The following is a 22,264-nucleotide window of genomic DNA, read 5'->3' as shown; positions in this document are numbered from 1 at the left end:
TTTTGGACAGTAATTAAAATGTCTATATGTGTGTGGTGACCCCTGGTTCCTATCACTATCACTGTAAAGAGTCTCTACAGTCAACCAATTCACACCAAAGCACTCTGAATCACTGTTTACATGTCAAGGAAAATTATGAAATATGGGTGGAGTTCTCCTTTAATGTTTCCTCAACCGATTTTGTTTCTGTCTTTATATTTGACAGTAATTTGCTTGTAAATGACGTATTTATGCATCGTTGTGGTTGTATTGATGCTTTGGCACTTGAACTGAGAGAGAGAGAGAGAGAGAGAGAGAGAGAGAGAGAGAGAGAGAGAGAGAGAGAGAGAGAGAGAGAGAGAGAGAGAGAGAGAGAAGGGGGTTGGTTGTTGGTGTCGATCACTGTGTGTGAGATCCAGCATGTTGAGTCTCCTCCGTTCCGTGTCCCCGCTCCTCCCCCGGAGCTCCAGGCGTTAGAACCGCACTCTCCACGGGCTCAGAGCGCCTCTGCCCGGCTTGGGATGAAACCCCGAGTCGCTGCCGCTGCGCTTTCTGGACTCCAGTGCTGGAGCTGGTAGCCGATGAGCTAACTTCACCTTAACCTTCGGAAATCACGGAAATCAGCGATCAGCGGTGGCGGTGAGTCTCTGGACCGCTTTTATGTTTTAACTTCACCTCACTTTCCCGTTACGTGAGCAAATTTGGGCAGAATAAAGCGACCAGGCTCCGTTTCGAGACCCCTTCTGCCCCCTTACTTCACTCATGTGAGGACTTTCTGGTTAGGATAGAGTTAAGGTGGAAGTTGGTTTCCTATTCGCGAGCTTCTCGCTCGAATTTTTCCGTTCCACCTTAAAAGTTGCTTCAGTTACATTCTGGCACCCGAGGCGTCAGAATGTAACTGTTGCGCCATTTAAGGTGGAACGGGGGAATTCGAACACGAAGCTGGCGACTTAGAAGCTGAGTTTGTTTTTTTTAACAACATGGCCGCTCGCTTTTGCCTTTTCTTCTCGTTTCCTTTAACTAAAACCAAAAGTGCTTTTTTGCCACTCGCTTTAGACTTTTGCTTCTGAGTTTTGACCACCTTGTCCAGCTCGTAGGCGCGAGTTTGGTTATATTTAGAAAGCCGTTTTCTCTGCCAGACATCCTGTAGCTCAGCGCTGCACTACACGGCCCACACAGTGCAATACTAAACAGCAGATAACAGTCAGCCCCATTCATTTGACTGATGTGGAGCTCAGGGTGCTGAAATGTGAGAAAACTCTGCTTTTGTAGGTCTAATAATGTTCATAAAGTGTTATGTCGATAGTGGAGAGGTCCCGAAATGTCAACACACCGTTTGTTTTGGTTTCAGAGCTCGTAGAGTCGAGTAGTAAAACGTTTAGAGTCGAGTTCTTCAGAATGTGTGTGTTTTGGGTTTGTTCTGCTGCATATGGGGACCAAATGACCTGAGAGGTGGCAGCATAACTGCTTTTGTAGGTCTAATAATGCTTATAAAGTGTTATATCTATAGTGGAGAGGTCCTGAAATGTCCATACACAGTTTGTTTTGGTTTCAGAGCTCGTAGAGTCGAGTAGTAAAACGTTTGAGTCGAGTGTGTGTTTTTTGAGTTTGTTTTGCTGCATATGGGGACCAAATGACCTGAGAGGTGGCAGCATAACGGGGACCTAGTGACGTTTTGGGGACATTTGCCATTTTCCTGCTCTTAATGCACTTGTGGGCCATATCCTTGGTTTGTTCTGGCCCAGTATACGGCTGGGTCCTCGGCCCAGATCTGGCCCACACACTGTAAGGTGAATAGAACTAAAGGATATGGCCCAAATTTGGTCCCAATCTGGCCCAACTACATTGAAGGTCTGCAGTATTCACACCAGAATTGTCCCACAAATGTAGAAACAAGGGAAAAAAAGCTATAAAGCTGTCCAGGATCTGGATTCTGTCCTGTGTAAGTCAAAGTTATGACTTACTAAGTTGAGTTAATGAGTTGCGTTCTCGGAAATTGAGTCATTATCCCCAAATAATGACTCATTCTGCTGAAACTTCAACTTGGTCAAGTAACTGTTTCAACATACAAGTCAACATTTTCAGAACCTAAGCCATTATTTTGACATTGCATAGTATTCGGCAGAGTATTTTGAGATGTTAACTCAAAATCAATAGAAAATAAGTAATTGTTTTGAGCTAGTAAGTCGATATTTTAAGATAAAACATAAAAGATTAAAAAAAGATTAAAAAATGAGAAAGTAAGTCATTACTTCAAATAAGTCATCATTTCAAGATACCAAATCAACATTTTGAGAAAATAAGTCATTATTTTTCATTTTGATTAATTTACAATCAGCCATTGGTCACCTGTTAAACCATTAGGATTCTTTTCGCTGTGATATTATCCCATTAAAACAGCCAAAACACATTACAAAACCATCAGGAAGCAACAGTATCACTCAATGGTTTCTGTGGTTTTAGCAGGGATACTACAAGACGCTGTAAGATTTCTATAGCGCTGTCTAATAACGTCTGTGATATTTTCTGTGCACATTTAAAGCAGTACTATATAATTTTTTTTGTTAAAACTAAGAGAAGTAGCTTTGCTGAGTATGGAGAACAACAGAACACACTAAAATATGATGTGTGAGTCACACTAGAAAGCAAGAAATAATCATTTAAAAGTCAGAGGTACTGGGATGGGTTTGGCAAGTTTTTTGGACCATGACGTCACACACACAAGCTCAAAAAGAAGGTTCAATTCAATGTTTGGGTCTCAAATGCAAAATCAGCTTTTTACTAATGAAGATATAACAATAGTAAATAATTCACTCACATCCACTGAAAACATGTCCTTCACCAAGTTTTGACTTGAGTTCAAGTCCAAATCTCTAGATCTTACATTTGTGTAGCTTTAAAAAAGATGGTTCTTCAAGGGTTCTTTAGTAAAGGTGATGGTTCTATTTATAACCGTGAGTTCTGCATAGAACCATTGATGCTTAAATGGTTCTTTGCATGGTGAAATGGTTTTTCAGATTGAGGGAGACTTTCAGCTTAAAAATACCCTATATGGCACAAAAAAAGGTTCTGCCATTGTTACAAGCTTGATATTGTACCAATGATGTCATAAAAATAGCAGAACCAGAACCAGTTTCAAAAAGGTTCTATATAGAACCCTATGCAACACATCTTCCATCAGTCTGAAAAACCCTTTCGCCATGCAAAGAACTATTTAAGGATGAAATGGTTCTATGTAGAACTCGGGTTCTAAATAGAACCATTGCCGTTGCAAAGGAACCTGTAAAGAACCGTCTTTTTGACGTGTGTAGCGCCACATAATCCTGTAGTAGCTTAGTAATTGTCTCGATTTACTTTAAGAACCTTATCGGAAACCACAGGAAATTCTTGTAGTATTATTATAGTTGTTTTTCATTGGGGTTTATTTTCCCACAAATGCATTCGGTTAGAATTACATACTTAAAAAAGGTGGTTCTTCAAGGGTTCTTTTAATAAAGAAAATGGTTCTGTATAGAACCATGAACACTCAAAGAACCCTTAGCACGATCAGAGGTTTCTTTGCATCACAAAAAGTGTTCTTCATATTGATGGAAAATGTTTTTTGTATGGTTCTGTATAGAACCCTTTTCAAAAAGGTTCTATGTAGCACCAAAAGGGTCCTTTTATTGTCACAGGCTTGACATCATAATAATCGAAGAACCCTTTTGGGTGCTATATAGAACCCTTTTCAAAACGGTTCTGTCTAAAGAACCACTTCATGCAAAGAAGTGTTGAGTGTTCTAGGTTCTAAATAGCTCCATTGTATTTACTAAAGATCCATTAAAGAACCACCTTTTTAAGAGTGTACAGAATTCAGAACAGCATTACTGTAGGCTATATCAGATTCCAGAGAGGGGGAGAAATGACCTAGAACCAGTTTCTGGTCCATTTTTGCCCTCATGAATGTGATTAAAGAGCAAAAGGACGCAGAACCGACACTGGACACACAAAACCAGCTTCACAGACAAGAATTCCTCCATTTTCAACAGCGAGCTCTTCCTTTTATTCCTCCTGTAATTAAACATCTATAGCACATTCTCCATCAATCTGAAGAACCATTTAATGATGCAGATTCTTTGAGTGTTCCTGGTTCTTTGTAGAACCATTTTCTTTACTAAAGAACTGTTGAACTATCATTTTTAAGAGTGTAGAAAATGAGAAAAGAGACAAAGGTCGATCTTTTAGGCGTCACCAAATGGGCCGCCCTCCCAAAGGCAGGAATACAAACTAGTGTGCATGTGGGGGGTGTAGGTCCTTGCGTAAATCAGCCTGTTAATGATTACTCGAGGAAGTTTTGTCAGGGTAAAGACAGGATGGTGAGATGTTTTCACACGGTCTGCCGTTCCAGCCGTGGTTTACGGGATAATCCAGGATAAAACTAACCACCATAGCTTTTGCTTAAAATGTATTCCACATTGTTGTGGAGACATTGGTCCTCATTCACTAATATCCTTCTAAGTTTTTTTCTTAAGTGTTTTCTTGAGAAAGAAAAGAAAACGTATACATCAGATTCATGACGTGTTCTTAAAGCGCAGAACTGTTCTCACTTTTGTGTGTAGATTATATTCTTACCCAAATATACGGAGCCCCGCTGGTGACCTCCTGTATAAATAAAAATAATGTGTGGCCATGACTTAGTAAGGCATGGAAACAAGATCCTAATGCGACTTAGTAAGGCATGATCTTGTTCCCACACATTAATAAGGCGTGGCCGCACGTTATTTTTATTTATATGGGATGTCAATTCTTGAGTGTGTGTAGATTCTGTTCTTATCTAAGAACAAATCCCAGATATACAGACCCCCACTGGTGACATCCTGTATAAATAAAAATAATGTGTGGCCATGACTTAGTAAGGCATGGAAACAAGATCCTAATACGTAGCCATGACTTAGTAAGGTGTGGGAACAAGATCCCAATGCGTGGCCACGACTTAGTAAGGCATGATCTTGTTTCCATGCCTTACTAAGTCGTGGCCATGCAATAGGATCTTCTTCCCACACATTAATAAGGCATGGCCACACATTATTTTTAATTATATGAGATGTCAATTCTTGAGTGTGTGTAGCTTCTGTTCTTATCTAAGAACAAATCCCAAATAAGAAAACGTTGTTGAATGTCAGAATCTTTGTAAAAACTGTGACTGTAAGGGGATTTTAAGAAGAAATTTCTTCTTAAGCATGGTTGGTGAATAAGGCCCCAAGAGGCCTGAGAGGTGCAGCTGGTTTGGTTCCACTTAAGTAATGTTCTGTCGTTCCTGTGTTAAGACTGTCGCTAAAAATACAGTGGGCCTTGTTCGCTAACTGTTCTTATGAAGAAATTTCTTTTTAAGGTTGGACCTAGACTACACGACTTTTTGTCGGGAGCTCGATCGGAAGCGACTCAAAACATTCACGAGTCCTGCAGTGTGAGAAGGTCCGAGATTTACTCAACGAGTGATTCAAACAACAGCCAATCAGAGAGCTAGAAGAGCAGAGAAACAGGAGAAGAGACGCGCAGCAACAGTCCCTGAACAGTGGAGCAGAGACAGAGGAGCTGTGTGTAACACATCGGCAGATAAGAGTCGATATCACGTTTATAATGTTTGGATCAAGAGATCAAGTAACTCTTTACAGTCTCAGCTCAGCTGCCAGTTTGTAGTGAAATATTTCTCCAGCTCTCACTGTGATATCAGCATTTCTCAGATCCATATTAATCCCCAGTTTGCGCTTTTCGCTGCTCATAAAAGCTCAAACAGCTCCAGTACGTTTAGCTCTGTTTGTATCGTGTGATCTGAGGAGTTCTGGGAGTTTGAGTTCTTATTCGTAGCCCAAACTCATTGTGTGTGTTATTCTCTCTCTTTGCCCTGTCGTCTAGTTTTAGCGCCTCACGACAAAAAGACTGACAATTGACATTCTTTGACAAACTGACGTTAAGTTTGTGATACTCTCCATTTTAGCCCAGCCTAAAACCCACTTAAGCAGTTTTTACGAAGATTCACCAATGTTTGCTTATTTGTACGGAGCCCTGCTGGTGACATCCCATATAAATAAAAATAATGTGTGGCCACCACTTATTAACATGTTGGAACGAGATCTTAATGCGTGGCCATGACTTAGTAAGCCGTGGAACTGAGATCATGCCTTACTAAGTTGTGGCCGCACATTAGGATATCGTTCTCACATCTAACAAAGTCGTGACCACATCTTAATTATCTTGTTCCCACGCCTTACTAAGTCATGGCCATGCATTAGGATCTCGTTCTCACACCTTACTAAGTCGTGACCACATCTTAATTATCTTGTTCCCATGCCTTACTAAGTCATGGCCATGCATTAGGATCTTGTTCCCATGCCTTACTAAGTCGTGGCCACGCATAAGGATCTCGTTCTCACATCTAACAAAGTCGTGACCGCATCTTAATTATCTTGTTCCCACGCCTTACTAAGTCATGGCCATGCATTAGGATCTCATTCTCACACCTTACTAAGTCGTGACCACATCTTAATTATCTTGTTCCCATGCCTTACTAAGTCATGGCCATGCATTAGGACCTCGTTCTCACGCCTTACTAAGTCATGGCCACACGTTATTTTTATTTATACAGGATGTCACCAGTGGGGTTCCGTATATTTGGGGTTTGTTCTTGGGTAATAATATAATAAACACACACTTAAAGCACAAAGGTGAGAACAGTTCTGCGCTTTAGGAACACGTCATGAATCTGACGTAGACTTTTCTTAGAACCTTTTTCAAGAACACATTTAAGAACAAACTTGAGAAAATGTTGGTAAGTGAGGCCCAGTGTGATTGTATGATATGAACTCTGAGCGTTTGCTGCTCCTCAGCCATGTGATGTTGTTGAATCTGATCATGGCAGGTGCAGAAAACCACTGCAGGCGGAGGCACTGCTGCTAACAGAGCGGATGTGGTTTCGTATTTTCAGATTATATAAGCAGGTTTGCTCTCTAAACTGTAACAGAGTAAGTGCCCAGCGAAGCACGCTCTCCTGGATGTTAAGGCTGGTGCTGTGTTTTCACCCGAGACACTGTGTTTCCACAGGGAGCTGCGAGACGAGTAGATGAGTCAGTAATGCCTGAGCTCTTAACGGGTCCCTCCAGGAATCTGCAGTCAGAAATTCAACCAGCCGCTGCAGTATTTACAGTATTTACAAGGGCTCGTAGTTTTGTCCTCTCACATTATTTCTGTAATAAACAGATAAATCCTGTCGGTGCTTTCAGAAGTAGTGCGTCTTTTGTGCAACATGCTTTGTGCGCACGGACTATGCTTGCATTAGCAGTGGGCTGCGGGGTCACACAGTGACACAGCTACAGGATGTTCTACCAAAACATCTTCAGAAATATCATAAACCATGTTAGAAATATGGTTCTTCAAGGATTCCTTAGTAAAGGGAATAGTCAGTGTCCTGTGACCACTGATGAGGGACTAAAGGATGACCAACACAAACTGTGCAGCTGCAGATGAGCTGTCGTCTCTGACTTTACATCTACAAGGTGGACTGACAAGGTAGGAGTGTCTAATAGAGTGGACAGTGTTTAAAAACTGACAAGGTAGACTGACAAGGTCACTGCTGTGTCTGATCCACTCAGACCAACACAACACACACTAACACACCACCACCATGTCAGTGTTACTGCAGTGCTGAGAATGATCCACCACCCAAATAGTACCTGCTCTGTGAGGGTCCATGGGGGTCCTGACCACTGAAGAACAGGGTAAAAGGGGGCCAACAAAGTATGCAGAGAAACAGATGGACTACAGTCTGTAACTGTAGAACTACAGAGTGCACCTATATAGTAAGTGGAGATGAAAAAATGGACCATGAGGCTATATTTGTGTTGTAGTCATGGCGACCCCTGGTTCCTATCACCACCAATGTAAAGACATCTGAACCATTTCACACCAAACCTCTCTGAATCACTCTCGACTGTTGAATTATGCAGAAATGTTGTCATGATCCGTGTTCTGCAGTCTCTGAGATTACAACTGAGGACCCACTCTGAAAGTCAGTGTGAGACTCAGCCTCTAAATGTTAAACCAACTGGTGTTACTGTGAGTGGGAAGACACGTCAAGGCAAACTAGGTTCAAGCCAACAAGCCAAAAATAGCGCTAACCCCCATACATAGACGTGTGTGAGTGTGCGTGTGTGTGTGTGTGTGTGTGTGTTTGTGTCAAGTCCTTGTGAATCTCTTTGCCCCCGAGTGTGTGAGCGAGAGACATGAAATTAGTAGATACCCTTGAAGCATGAAACCTTTAGTCATGTGACTCATAATAAACACTCACTCACTCACTCACTCTCTCTCCCTCGTGCTCTCTCACTCACTCACTCACTTAGTCTCTCTCACTCACTCACTCACTTAGTCTCTCTCACTCACTCATTCATTCTCTCTCTCTCTCTCTCTCTCTCTCTCTCTCTCTCTCTCTCTCTCTCACTCACTTTCTCTCCCTCATGCTCTCTCACTCACTCACTCACTCAGTCTCTCTTTCACTCACTCACTTCTACAGTAAACATTACTATCTTTTTGGCTATGCTCAGACTGCCAGCCCAAATCCGATTTTTAGGCACATCCAGATTGTGTCCGGATTGATTTTTGATAGTCAACAGAAAATCATATGAAATCCAATTTTTACACAGATCCAAACCACATTTGGAGGTAGTTTGAAATGCGACTTCAGTCAGATTCTGATTTTACAGATGTGTCTCAGTCCGGATGTTTTAGCTGCTCAGTCCGGATTTCAAAGTGTCTGAGTCACTCGCCAAGTGACAAACGACAACGATGTCAAATCCAGAGTAACGGAAGTGCTGGGATTGAAAAGGAGCTCCAAAGATTTATTATCATGCCAGAGAGTTTTGAAGAGTGATGCACCTCCGTCTTCCCCGCATCCGCATTTGAAATCCACGTCACCAGCTTATCGGCCACCAATGCAGATAGACTGGTGATGTCTGGACGCACAAATCCGAACTGATCACTTGCAAATAACAGTGTTGACAGTCGTCTCAAAAGATCTGGTTTGAGAAACAAATCCGATTTGTCTGCAGTCTGAACGCAGCCTGTGTCTTGTATATTTGTAAAGCATCCTAAAGCAGATCGTTCCATACGCTGTTTTTATCCTCCCCGGACGACTGGATGGCGTGAATCTGGTGGCGTTTATCTACTAAACTATTACCTCAGTGTGGCAATTTGACTACACTGTACGTAATATAAGCATTTATCTTATGTGGGATGTTCTGCTTTGTGGCATTCACTGGGCCAACATTAGCCTCTTATTTGTAGCGAGAGCAGAACTCGATTGCTTTAGTTTAGTTTAGTTTGTGTATTATTGGTGTGTCGCAGTGAAACACGTCTGCTTTTGCATTTCATGCGTTGTAGTGCGCTGTGACTTTTGTGGGTCTTAGTTTTTTTGACTTTGTCTCCATTTGCACCACTATCATGTCCAGTTCTGTTGGGTTGGATAGTAACCGAGTACGTGTAATGGTGAGAGTAAATGGCATTTGGACGGTAAATAAAGTCGTCAACGTTTTTTGTAATTGATGTAATCGCAGCCCTAAACTCGCCCCTATTCTCTCCCTCTCTCAAACTCACCCTGACATGGCTTCGACCAGAGGAATGTGCGGAATGTTGGTACCCCTCCGAACGACGTTCAGCCTACCTGCTACACGCTCACACCGGCCTGCGGAGAGACTGACTGGCCTCAGCCAGAATTAGTTCTTCAGAAACTGTCATCTGACTCTGCAGCTCTGCAGCCCTAAAAGGTGTTTGTGCTTGTAGAGATGAACGATTTCAGGAGTGATTATGAAAATGTATGAATTTGTAAGGATTTTAAGTCTCAGCAGAAGCACATATGATGTTCACACCATCCACACAGACCTCCAGACAGATTGCAGTGCTAATGCACAACAATGCAGTGTATCGCTGTTGTCAGAAGAAAATCTCCAACACGGTAACTTTACAGGAGAAGGAAAAAACCTACTTTACTTTTAATGTAAGTCAATGGAACCAGAATTTTTTTCTAGTACTTTTGGGCCGTTTCTTTTGGTTAATTCAAAAATGGGGATACGAGGTTTTCTTCCGACAGCAGTGATATATGTATATGTATGTATATCACCTCTGCTGCAAAGAAATCTTAGTGACCCAATCCCATTTCTTCTTTTTACCCCTACCCCTTGTTTTCGAGTGTCTCCTTGCCCCTTGGAACTGAGTTATAAGGGGTAGTGGTTGAAATCTTCCCTCTGAAATGGGACCCTCAAATAAAAAGAGCATCACTTCATTAACAGCTACCAGCGCTGCTCTGTAGGCGACCCTGCCAGTCTGCAGTGACAGCAGAGGAGGGTAAAGTTCAGCTCCTCACTTCTGGGCTTAGTTACATTTAGGGAATCATATGCCTTCAAAGAGGGGCAATTATTTATTATCACCCAACCCTTGTTCGAATTTTCCCGTTCCACCTTAAATGGAGGAGCAGTTACATTCTGGCGGCTCAAGCATCAGAACGGCTGCACCATTTAAGGCGGAACGGGAAATTTAGCTAGCTAGCCATCGAGACATCAGCTACTACTAGCGACCAACAATGGTTTTTTTTAACAGAGAAAATTTTCTCGTAACTCTCTGTTTGGAGTCTCTGAAAAACCTCCGTTTGGAGGGTCATGTAGCCCCAACACTTCACCCTACCCCTCTCAACTAGAATCGGGACACCCTACCCCTAGATGTGAGTGCGCAGAACAGAGGGCTAGGGCTCAGTGGTAGGGGCGAGGGGTGAAATGAGATTGGGCCTCAGACTTCACTATCAGCCATTTCACATTGAATCTACAGGACTGTAATTTTAACCGTGGCTCATTTCAGCTGGAGTTAGAGAGATGAGCCTGGATTAGCCACGACTGTTCCGCGGCGGAGTGTCCAGTGGCGTCAGTGTCTTGCTGTGGGGCAGTTTAGGGCACCTCGCTCTCTTTTCCTGCTCTGTTTGTTCAAACTCAGTGTGCCAGTTTAGAGAAACCTCTCTTTCTGTGAACACCTGCCACTGTGTGTGGTTCTAGAGGGAGTGTAGTGTGCGATTGTTTGCTCAGTGACTTGTCTCTCCGCTCTGTTTACGTTGTACCGCTTCTGTCTGTGTGTTTGTGTCTTTCTCTCCTGTGGGCGTCCAGCATTACTTACTCCTGGGGCCGAGGGGAGTAGACTCATCTCATGTGTCTCACGCAGAGATGCCTGACCTGCCACACGGCTCCCCACCAAACTGCAGTTAAAGTGTCTGAGACAGGGTTATATACAGCAGCTTCCATAGACCAGCTATCATCTGCTGCTTATAGCAACAGGCACCGAAATAGATGAACTGGAGGAAGTGAGAAGAGCTGAAAGTGTTTTTTACAGTCTGCGCTGCTACTTTTTAAAGGGGAAGTGCACTTTATTCCAGAACATTTCTGCATAAATGAGCGGTCGAGATGTAAACAAGGTCATTCAGCGTGGTTTGGTGTGAAATAGTTCAGGCTTCTTTACAGTGGTGGTGATAGGAACCAGGGGTCGCCATGACTACAACACAGATATAGCCATTTTATTTACTATCCAAAACCACCAGTGAACCTACACAAGTCTTCTGAGCTTTTCTGTGTAATGTTGAAGATGGTAAAATAGTGATAAATCTGAAAAAATAAGTTTTCTTTGGGGACTATTTTGCGTCACAACACTCTGCATGTACCCTTCCACCATGTATGGATTCTTAAAATCTCAAATCTATCATAAAATAATGTTTCAGATATCAAGCGGCGTTTTTAAAATCATTTCTTGTATTATCTTTCTGTGAGGGAGCTTTTAGAGGTGGACGTCTGGTTCCTATCACCACCACTGTGAACAGATTCTGACTCGGTAAGTTTCTCTAGAACAGAGCGTTTCACACCAAACCGCTCTGAACGAACTTTGTTTAGTGCTCAATGATTGAGCTGACCAAAAATGTCAAAATGTCGTTGGTATTCCCAAATTAGCCGCAGTGACGCTAGATATTTGCAGTTCTTTGGGCCAGAACATTGTAGACAAAATAGTCACCCATATTAGTGCAGTTAGCAGGCTGGCTAATCATACACAGTAATGTCACAAAAGTAAACAAAATGTTATACTCACTAGAGTACAGTGCTGCACACTGACCTGTAGAGAACTGCTGTGGTTGGTGACACTGAGGTGACTTGTGTGCAGCTGCACTTAGCCAGGGAGCTAACACAGCAGTTAGCAAGCTGGCTAACTCACCTCTCACCTACCATATATAGTAAAAACACAAAGAAGAACATAATGATCACAGATATAACAGTGTACTTGCCGCAGCATAGTGCAGCTCACAGATCTGTAGCATAAAGAGTGTAGATAACTGGTGTGGTTGGTGAGTGAGGTGAGTTACGTGCAGCTGCAGTTAGCCGTGAAGCTAACATTGCAGTTAGCAAGCTGGATAGCTCGTCTAAAACGAACAGTGAAAACACACCTGACTGCGTATCATACAGTCTGTCTTTCATGTGTTTATTAATAGTCAGCGAGGAAGAAATGTTGAAAGGTTTGTGTTTAAACACGGCTAATATTAGCATTTTCTGTATTTTGGAGGTTCAGTGCTGCTATATGAAGCCCCTCCTGAGGAATCTCAGCTAACTTGCCACACTTGCTCAGCGGAACTCTGCTCACTTTTTGCCTTTTTTATCTTAATTAAATAGAATTTTCTGGAAAAAGGGCAGTGATAACTGAGTGTAAGGTAAACATAGCTCTAGCCCAGGGGTCACAACCCAACTGTTAAGAAGAGCCGTTTTGTCCTTTCAGCAAAAATCAAACCACTTTGGGAGCCACAACGTTTTATGTCCATTTCACCATCTTGGCTGTAAATGTCTCAGTATGTGCTGATGAACTAATATAGACTAAAAAATATAAACAAATATGCAGACTTGATTTGCTCTGATTTAAGCTTTAGCTCAGCTATAGCCGCTTCTCTCACATCTCAGCCAGGAAACGTTTTCGCTAAAGTAGAACAGTTTCTTGTAAAACGTCTCTCAGTGTTCGACTGTTTTACGAGGCTGAAGTCGCTTTTCATTCGCCAGCTTCTTGTTTGAATTGTCCCGTTCCACCTTAAATGGTGCAGCAGTTACATTCTGGCACCATTTAAGTGCAGTGCTGCACACTGACCTGTAGAGAACTGGTGTGGATGGTGACAGTTAGGTGACTTGTGTGCAGCTGCACTTAGCCAGGGAGCTAACTCAGCAGTTAGCAAGCTGGCTAACTCGTCTGAAACAAACAGTAGAAACACAAATGTAAGTGAATGCATATCATACAGTTCCTCTTTCATGTGTTTATTAATAGGTTTAGCTCATGCAGAGTGATGTAAAATGTAAGATAAGAGCATCAAATAACTACTGCTGATCTGCTATTAGTGGCCAGATGGCAAAGATCCACCGAATTAAGTCAGAAATTTTCCTCACTGTTTTATCGAAGTGTTTGTCCAAAACGAAATTGAAAATTGAGTTTTACTTTTCATATTTATTGTTTCCAACTGGAGTAGATTTAATCTGGCTTAAAAAAAGTTAATTTATTTTGAAGTTGGCCGCCACTGGTAACAAAGGATCGCAGACGGAAGTAGAACATGGGCAGTAGATGGAGAGAAGAGGAAGAGAGGGGGAGAGAAGCGAGTGAACAGGTTGGGTTTTCCCAGCCTGAAAGCTTTTGTGGCGTTCCCGGAGGGAGTTATCGGATTTGCTCCGAGCAGCCGACATCAGAGAGAGGGAGAGGAGAGAGAGCGAAGAGGAAAGAATAAAAAACGACAGCCTTTCTTTCATCGAGCAGGTCAAAACAGAACATCTCGTTTTCAGATCATCATCAGAAGTAGCTGGTTTAGCCGCACCGAACATGCCGGCAGCACTTTACCTGAACAGGTCGTGGCAGACGTCACACACTGAGGGGGCTGCAGCTTTAATTCAGCCCAGCAGGACCTCACCTGATTCCACTGCTGTCTCCGAAATAAAGGTACTAAACTGTCTCTGGGGCAGTTCCCCTCTTGTCACTGGGGTGGAACCCTCAAGGGTACATCTCAGTACCTTTAGTCAGGGAACATAACTGAACCATAATCCACTGAAATGATATGGTCTAAGCTGTACTGACTCCACACACCCCGTCTCGTCTCCAGGCTTTTATTTTACTGTTCTGATTTAAAACATTCAGTTATGAAAAGGTAAAAATACGAACTTTTCACCTGGAAAAACTTATTTAAGGTTCACAATCAGACCTTAAAACCACAGTTGTACCTTTGAGGGAACCTTTACACTGTTTGTACCTTGATGAACGAAAAACATACCTGAACAGAACCTTTATTTCCAACAGTGTAGGGGTAATGAGTCGGCCTCAGTCTGCAAACAGCGTTTTTTTTTTGTGTTGCTGTCCCATAGATCATTGTTGGGGAGGGGCTGGGAGCACACATTATGTTGCAGTGCATGCTGGGAACTGTAGTGCAGCTCACGGTGAAATGGGCTACTATTAATAGAAAATAAAACTAATTTTAACGGCCCTTGTGTTTTACACATGGTAACAAAATGGACATTTTGTTGGTGCAGTTTTAGTGTTACCAGCTGTTTGGTTGCCCACTGAGTGTTTGATGCAGTGAGACCTCAGCAGTGCTGATAAGGTGGAGCAGGTGAGCATCTTGACTGTAGTACAGGCAGTTCTGTAGTGCTGTAATCCATCGTAATTATGAGGATCGCTTATCATAAGTACTTGCAGGAGGAGCTGTCAGTCATCATTGCCATGGTAAATGTTGCCATGGTAAATGTTGCTATGGTAAATGTTGTCACAGCACGTTTACATACGCCTGGATGTCAATATTCGCTTCTGTGAGAGAGAGAAACGCGAGAGAGGAAGTGAAGAGAGATCAGAAGGGAAACCGCTCGAGACAGTCGTATGCAAAAGTTTGGGCGCCCCTGGTTGAATGACATGTTTTTGATTTTGTGATCAAAAACGTGAAAATAAGTGAACGTGGAAATAAGTTAACACATCCTCTACAGGGATTTAATACACAATTACTGTTTACTTGCTGAACTGAACCTAGTGGAAAACAAAAAAAGTGGCCTGTGAAAAAGTTACAGTGCATTTCTTATTTTGTGGGTTTTTTTTCCAATATTAATAGAAATTGTGCACTAAAATTATCAGACAAATCCCATATTTGAGTGTGTTCTCTGTGGTGGATGTGTTAACTAAACATGTAATTTGACAAGGGGATGTTTAAACTTGTGCACATGACTGTATTGTGTTGAAACTACAGGCTGTGAGACGCTGCTGTTGCTGATGCACCTGACCGATGGAGGTGCACCACAGGCAGGGCAAGTGAACCTAGTGGGCTGCTATGCTAAAGGCTCTCATTACCCCAAGAGAACAGACAGTCCCTTCCGTATGACTCTCTGATGTTCACTCCCTCAATAACAACCTAGACTAACGTTAACTCAGACGTTAAATCAGAAGTGGCTCAGCCATTCATGGCCTCCCTTTAGCAGGTTTTACACCACGTGTATTCGGAGTCGACCAATTATCTGCCCGTTATATGAATATATAAAATATATTTGTATGTATTTTTGCTGACCATATCGTCTAATTTTTTATAATGTTTGAATGTTTACTTAATGTAAGTTGTGAGTGGAATTCCTGTAAATATTTCAACTACAAACATCAAATCTATGGTAAAAGAATTTCGGCCCCAAATATAGGATATCAGTATCCCTTATTACTAATTATCGGTATTGGTATTGGCCCTGAAAAATCCATATTGGTCAACCTGTACTAAGTGCAATTTTTCTGACCACTGTTCATCTTCTTAAGCCGCTTGATCCAGCTAGGGTCACGTTTGCAGTAGGAAAAGCAGAGAAGCCCAGAACTTCCTCCGCAACTTCCTCCAGCTCATTCTAGGGGTTCCTGAGTTGCTCCCAGGCCAACTTGGAGATATAATCCTTCCAGTGGGTCCGGGACGACCTTGGGGTCTCGTCCCAGTAGGCCGTGCCTGTTAAACCTCTAATGGGAGGTGGCCAGCGGGGCCTTAACCAACTCAACTGGCTCCTCTCAATGCGGAGGAGTAGCGGCTCTACTCCGAGCTCCTCCCGGATGACTGAGCTCCTCACCATGTCAGTAGAGTGTAGAAAGCTGATTTCCACTGTTTGTATCCGTGATCTCATTATTTCGGTTGTTACCCACAGCTCATGACCACAGGTGAGGGTCGGGATGTAGACCGAGCGGTAAGCAGAGAGCTTCGTACAGTCCGGTACAGTGACCGCATTACTGCTGCTGCCTGTCCCAGCCTGCGGCCGATCTCACCATCCCTCTTCCCATCACTCGTGAACAAGACCCCTAGATACTTAACCTCCTCAACCTGGGGCAGGTCGTGCCCCCTTATCTGACCAGTCCTGTGACTGTTATGCCTACTTAATTGCTCTTTTTTGCTGTCAACATCCTTTAAAGTTTGGTGCGACAAAACAACAGAAGGCTTGTTGCCCCCTACACTTCCTGTAGTGTATTGCAGTCTGTCGGAACGCAGCTCTGGTTGGTTTATAAATGACTAACAGAGACAGACCGATGTGTGATAGATCACTGTCTCTCTGCAGCAGCACTATCTCATCTACTAACACTCACAAGCATCTGCCTCACTGCTAAACCTGGAGCAGTGAATCTCCACACACAGTCATAAATACTCACACACACAGACGTCGTTACACAAGCATGAACAACTACACCTGCACTGAGCAGCGTATCGTTTGGTAGTTGTGTATAAGTACAGTTTACTGATGTGTTCATGTATATTGACAGGTAGTATTGCAGTTACAGTGTTCAGTAGAGGTGTAAGGATTAGTATATTCATTTTTACTTGCTTTCAGTATGGAGGTTTTGAGTCAGTATCCACTGAGAGTACAGTTAGATTGTATAATCTATAAGAAAAAGAAATACTGACTTTTCTTATATTCCTACAAGAACAGACATGAAAATAAGAAACAAAAACAGTAATGTTAAAAAAAAAACTATTAAAAGCTAAGAAAAACAAACAATGATGAAAGTATAAAAAATAAATAAGCATATATCTGAAAATAATGTACAAACAAACAAATGAATACAAAATAAAAATACAAAAATAAACCTCAAAAGAGTCACAAGATTGTCAAACAAAATAAAACATGAACGTTAAAGAACCATAAAAAAAACAACACAAAAGTAAGTAAAGAAAAAAGCAAAATTAAAAAAGTAAGAAAATAGTGAACTACGAAAGTAAGAAACAGACATCCTGAAACACTGTGTGTTTAAACCTGTTTGTGTTCTGAGGAAACAGCCTGTTTGTTTGTTTTATTGACTCTTTATGCAGGTGCTGCAGTGCAGTTGTGTTGGTTGAACTTCGCCTAAAATAACAAAAACAAAGTGAACGTTGCCACTTAATTTTCATTTTTGTATTGAAATCGTATAGTGTTGTGATGCAAAGACTACAAACTATACTGTATGTGAAATTTGTGCATCATGAAACCCTCTTGTATAAGATCACATCAAATATCACACATGACTTTTTCCTCATACGCACACTTACATTCCAATTTCCAAAACATTCTGCATAAATAAATGATTAAGTTGTAAACAGAGTCGTTCAGAGTGGTTTGGTGTGAAACGCTCTGTTCTAGAGAAACTTAGAGTCAGAATTGTTCACAGTGGTGGTGATAGGAACCAGACGTCCACCTCTAAAAGCTCCCTCACAGAAAGTTACTACATGAAATGGTTATGAATTCACTGTCTGAGATGACTGAGATGTAGTTTTTGTTCTATACTGTATTTTTAAAATCCATTCATGGCAGAGGGGCACATGTGAGGTAAAATATTTCCCAAAAAAAAATTATTTTTTCAGATTTATCACTATTTTACCATCATCAACATTCCATATAAACTCAGAAGACTCGTGTAGGTTCACTGGTGGTTTTGGATAGTAAATAAAATGTCTATATTTGTGTTGTAGTCATGGGGACCCCTGGTTCCTATCACCACCACTGTAAAGAAATCCGAGCCACTTCACACCAAACCACTCTGAATCTCTCTGTTTACATCGACTGAATATTGTGGCTATATACAGGCGCACCACACACACACACACCACACACACCACATTATCGACTGAGTGTGTGTGTGGTATGAGAATGGCTTCAGCTGTTGCTGTGGTGACGTGGTTCAGGGAGGGGGGTTGCATGAATAGCAGTGAGGGGATCACATACATTTCCATCACGCAGAGCACTATTTCTGTCTCTCTCTCTCTCTCTCTCAACCCCACCCTAATACAGACCCCCGGTACCAAACAGGAAAACTCTACACGGCCTGTAAAATCTCACTCTGCCGTGACTAATAAAGCAACAAGCCGCTGTAGATCATCATCCAACATGGGTTCTTCTCGTTTATTTATTTATTTGTTTGTTTATTTGTTTAAATGAGGTTTAAATTCCTTCAGCAGTGCCTGATTTAACTTAACGAAGGACTGATTAGATAAACCAGGAACTGGATGGTAACTGTAAATTCTGGACTTCTGTTTTACTGTCTTGTCCGTTGATCTGGGGAAATCAATGGTGATGCATTATCAGCATTCTGATTAGCTCGCTTCACAAAGATAAGGCGCTTGCAACTGTTGCGGGTGAGTTTTGAAATGAGTTGCAGGATGCATAACATTATGCAGCTCAAGTGCATTTAGTTTCAACTGAGGATGCATGAAAGTTTCAGTGTGTAAAGCCAGACTAATTATAAAGAGCTGGAAACAACAACAACAACAACAACAACCTGGCACAGAGTAACTACACAGTAAGAAATAACTGATTGGAAACCACATGCGGCTCTTTTACTGCCCTGTTGTGGCTCCACAGCAGAATCAGATTTGTAGGTAATAATAAAATAATCCTCCTTTACAGTAAAATAAAGCTCTGCTGATCGTTCAACACAGTTTAACAATAAATGGTCTTAAACTCTGGAGTTAATGTAGAACTGCTAATTCACCCTTTAACCCTGAAGATCAGCGCAGACCGCTGGTCACCATAGCAACAAAGACAACAATCTCGCTTAGCTAGTAGCTAACGAAACGGCAAAGAGAGAGATTTAAGACAAGTATTGATAATTTGGATACGAATGGACTTATTTGCGTTTATAATCACTCCAGCTGAAGCTGAAGTCAGTTTTTCGTTCGCCAGCCTTGTTTTAATTTTCCTGTTTTACCTTAAATGGTGAGGCAGTTATATTCTGGCCCCTCAGGCTCCATTTAAGGTGGAACGGGAGAATTCGAACAAGAAGCTGGCGAATGAGAAGCGTCTTCAGCCTCGTAAAAAGGCAAACGTTGAAAGACATTGTACAAGAAACTTTTGAGGAAAAGTTTCCTGCTGGAGATGCGAGAAAAGCTAAAGCTTAAAGCAGAGCAAAGTAAGTCTGCGTTTTTGTTTATATTATTTTTTAATCTATACTAGGACATCAGCACATACTGAGACATATTTACAGCCAAGATGGTGAAATGGACATAAAATGTTGTGGCTCCCAAGGTGGTTTGATTTTTATTGGAAGGACAAAATGGCTCTTCTTTACGTTTGGCTTGCCGACGCCTGGCCTATTATGATGTCATCTTATTTTATTAGTTTACTGTTTGATTTTTCTGCCTGTTCTTACCTAAATAGTTATACTTTTTGGCAAAAGTTGAATAAAAATGTAATTTTACTGTGCTTTAGTTCAGTTTGTCCATTTCAGCTCATTCACAGGCCTCACTGAGTATGTTAGCAGTGAATTTCAGGCCTAAATCCTTACCTTCTTGACCGTCTCCTGTGATGTTTGAATTAGCAGGCCCAATTCTTAAATTATAAGAATAAAGAATAGTGATAAAGCTGGGATGTTAGTAGGTTGGATTAGGCCAAAAATTGCTGTTGCTTTCTTGTTGCAGATGAAAGATTTGGCTCTTTCAAGAAGTGTTTATATTAAACAGTGGATCAGTCTTTTTCCTTTTTTCGTAATTTCACTGTGAACTTTTTGGTACAGAGGAGATTTGTTTACTGTAAATATTTTAGCTTGAGCCAGAAGCTACAAAGATACTCTAAAAGCGTTGTGTGCTCTTGTTTAAAAAAAAAAAAAAACACTTCAACCTTCTGTCTCCGTAAAACAGCATACAACAAATACGATGTGTGACACTTTTTGGAAATGATAATGTGCCGATTCCTCGCATTTAAAAAGGGATTCTGGAATACAAATAGAGTAACAAATGCTGCGTGGGAAATCTTCTGGCAAGGATCAGTAAATTAAAATCTGCTTTCTGAATCCACAAGTTGGCGGATGGTCCTCAGTAAGGACGGCTGCAACAGTTCCTACATAAGACCTGCTTTAATTTCACGTAAATGGAGCGCACCCCTTCGCTCCATGTGTGCAAGAGTGTCATGTGAGCTTCACATGAATCTTAAATTTCTTATTTAAAAACAATTAAGTAATGAAAAGGTAAAATATGCCCATTTTGTCTGGAAATTGCATGTAATTTACCTTTAAAACTCATTTAAAGTCTAAGGTTTTGTACCTTTGAGGGTACGCTGTGTACTGCGGCACCGCTGTAGGGTGTGCGTCAGCGTGTTTACATGGTTTAATTTGTCATTGTGACCATTTTGAACCATAATAGAGAAAGAACACACTTTACATGTGCTAACTGAGGTAGCCTGCAAGACCTGTAATGCTCCACTGTGAGCTATGTTAGCATTTTTCAGTAGACTGTGGTGCTGTATGTGTTGGCTTTTCTCTCAGCATGAGTTACTGGCCCTCCTGACTCCTCTGTGTGTGTGTGTGTGTGTGTGTGTGTGTGTGTGTGTGTGTGTGTGTGTGTGTGTGTGTGTGTGTGTGTGTTTCAGATCCTGCCCCCGGCCCCTTTGCACTAGTTGAACTCCAGCCACTAAAGAGGTAAGACCTTTGCATGTGTATTTATTAGGCTACACTCAGGAACCGTCACCATAATCACATTTCAGCTGAAGATTAACCACCATGGAAATTATTGCAATTAACTGTTTGGTTCTCTTTTTTGTTTGTTGTGTAAGAACATATAAACGAGCCTAAAGGCTGTAAGTCTAAGCCTGAAGTAGCCAGGATGGCTAATTAGCTATCTCGCTACCTAGCTATCGACACGTAGTAGCTCACACCTGAGCTCAAATACACAAACGTCGCTCACCGCCGCCCTCTAAAGGTGTTAACAAACATCAAATACACAAACAACGTTACTCACCGCCGCCCTCTAAAGGAGTTATTAACATCAAATAAACAAATGTCGCTCACCGCCGCCCTCTAAAGGTGTTTTACATCAAATACACAAACCCTCACCCCCCCTAAAGTGTTATACATCAAATACACAAACGGCGCTCACCGCCGCCCTCTAAAGGTGTTATTAACATCAAATACACAAACGTCGCTCACCGCCGCCCTCTAAAGGTGTTAACAAACATCAAATACACAAACAACATTACTCACCGCCGCCCTCTAAAGGAGTTATTAACATCAAATAAACAAATGTCGCTCACCGCCGCCCTCTAAAGGTGTTATTAACATCAAATACACAAACGGCGCTCACCGCCGCCCTCTAAAGGTGTTATTAACATCAAATACACAAACGTCGCTCACCGCCGCCCTCTAAAGGAGTTATTAACATCACATAAACAAACGTTACTCACTGCTGCCCTCTAAAGGTGTTATTAACAAACGTCAAATACACAAACGTTACTCACCGCTGCCCTCTAAAGGTGTTATTAATATCAAATAAACAAACATTACTCACCGCCGCCCTCTAAAGGTGTTATTACCATAACATAAACAAACATTACTCACTGCTGCCCTCTAAAGGTGTTATTAACAAACATCAAATAAACACACGTTACTCACCGCCGCCCTCTAAAGGTGTTATTAACATCAGCTAAACAAACGTTGCTTAACGTTGCTGATTGTGAGTGAGGGCTAGCATGGCCCTGCAGTGCTGGTCATCCTACAGGTTAAGCTAATGTCACTTCCTGGGATGAATTCGTGTTTAGCGCCCCTGCTGGAAAAATAACACAGAAACCACTGAAGGTGGTTGCTGGTTCCGGGTGGTGTCCAACAGTCTCTTATGGTATTTAGTGTTTTCCTGATGGGTTGATGTCTCAGTGTAATGGACTCTAATGGTTTAACAGCTGTTCTGGCACTAGTTCTAGATGCATTTGATGGTTTGTTAATGGGATCTAAAGGTGTCCTACAGGAAACTAGTGAT

At 41.8% G+C, this 22,264-nt stretch overlaps 1 protein-coding gene across 10 annotated transcripts in view; it reads left to right on the top strand.

Annotated features, from left to right (window-relative positions):
* The first annotated feature begins 335 nt into the window (after window positions 1–335).
* Window positions 336–22,264, top strand: part of dtnba (dystrobrevin, beta a) — a 63,930-nt gene continuing 42,001 nt past the window's right edge. For 8 of the 10 annotated variants that reach the window (XM_036581122.1, XM_036581120.1, XM_036581118.1 and 5 more), the window contains exons 1-2: window positions 337–618; window positions 20,886–20,934. The gene's annotated coding sequence lies outside the window, so the exon portion shown is untranslated. Of the gene's footprint in view, window positions 619–13,380; window positions 13,996–20,885; window positions 20,935–22,264 lie in introns of those variants that run through there. The other 2 variants (XM_036581119.1, XM_036581113.1) reach the window with 2 other exon arrangements.

The sequence above is a fragment of the Colossoma macropomum genome, unplaced genomic scaffold, assembly GCF_904425465.1.
Source record: "Colossoma macropomum unplaced genomic scaffold, Colossoma_macropomum, whole genome shotgun sequence".
Lineage (NCBI taxonomy): Eukaryota > Metazoa > Chordata > Actinopteri > Characiformes > Serrasalmidae > Colossoma > Colossoma macropomum.
Note: the sequence above shows the minus strand (reverse complement) of the source record. Positions and strands in the feature narration are given on the sequence as shown.